Source organism: Pristiophorus japonicus, unplaced genomic scaffold, assembly GCF_044704955.1.
Source record: "Pristiophorus japonicus isolate sPriJap1 unplaced genomic scaffold, sPriJap1.hap1 HAP1_SCAFFOLD_110, whole genome shotgun sequence".
NCBI classification, from domain to species: domain Eukaryota; kingdom Metazoa; phylum Chordata; class Chondrichthyes; family Pristiophoridae; genus Pristiophorus; species Pristiophorus japonicus.
This window is the reverse complement of record NW_027250756.1, coordinates 1,793,927-1,795,206: the sequence shown is the minus strand read 5'-3', so window position 1 is coordinate 1,795,206 and position 1,280 is coordinate 1,793,927. Positions and strand designations below refer to the sequence as shown.

Sequence of the window (1,280 nt, the reverse complement as noted above, 5' to 3'; positions counted from 1 at the left end):
TAAAAGGGATGCGGAAACAGAATGAACAAAAACAGAGTATTCTGTAAAACTCAGCAGGTCGTGCAGATTCTGTGGATGAAGAGTCCGGGTTCACGTTCAGTCAGATGATCATTCTGATATTTTCGGAAAAATGTAAAGTTTACAGATTTTTTCAACAAAAATAGCGCCTAGAAAAAATAGGCAGCGAGGATGGACAAAAGGGAAAGTCTGTGATACAGTGGAGCGTAGGAGTGATTGAATAATAAATGACACAATGCGAAAAAGGCAAAGTGGGTGGTAAGCGGGCAATAAAGTAACAAAGGATGGTCCACAGGAGGTGTTAGTGGGAACAGCAGAACCATTACCAGACAATGGCAGCAGTGCTTATGATACGATATGCTGAACCTAATGTTGAGGGCAGAAGACTATAACATGCCTACAATATAGGTTCTGAAAGCCTTTTAATTTGACCAGGCAGCTTGGCCACCCCAGATTGATTTCCTGTATGGTTTGAATTCGGCAGCCAAGGGACTAATTCAAAAGCCAGCTTCTCACATCTTTTCGGCGCGAGAGAAACAGGACGCACTCATATTCAGGGCATAGTATCTTTCACGTTGCAGTGGAGATTGACTCCGAATGTATGCTTATCCCAATGGAGGTGAGCTCATGCATGCGAAAATTAAGATATGTTGATCAAGGATTGGCCGGAACCAAACACGGGTTCAGGTTGTCCAATGAGACACAGAGCCGAGTACATCTGAGATACTTTAATTTTACTCAGTTAGGTGAGTTTCACTTTGCTCCTGGGAAACTCCAGGATTTGGACGATGTGGGAACAACGGAGCGAAATTACACATTTGAAATATGTCTCTTTTCTCATATGTCGACCGGCTCAGAAGCGTTTCTTTGACAAAAACTCGGCAGGGCTCGTCCGGGATTTGAACCCGGGACCTCTCGCATTTTAATTTTGAAAATCCCAAAGCGAGAATCATACCCCTAGACTAACGAGCCGCCGACAACGAAAACCGTAGCTCAAAGATTGTGACGGTAGTTTACTATTCGGCCCGTCGTGCCTGTGCTGACTCTCAGAGACCTATCTGATGAGTCCCACTCTCCATAGTCATGTTAATGTTTTCCCTTTGCTGAATATATTATTAATTTGAGACATTACATTACCAAAGAGCTGCATCCTTGTCAGTAAAAAGTTGAATTTGGCAATGAGGTTAAATGTGATTCACAAAAAAACGAGAGGGGTCAAATGTTTAACACAATAATGACGAGATTGGGAGCACACCGGATTA

General features: G+C 43.0%; 1 non-coding gene across 1 annotated transcript; it reads right to left on the bottom strand.

Moving 5' to 3' along the window:
* Positions 1-902: 902 nt before the first annotated feature.
* On the bottom strand, positions 903-990 carry trnap-ugg (transfer RNA proline (anticodon UGG)). Its single transcript is given in 2 exon segments — positions 903-938; positions 955-990. It is a non-coding gene; the product is annotated as a tRNA-Pro (tRNA).
* Between the last annotated feature and the right edge of the window lie 290 nt (positions 991-1,280).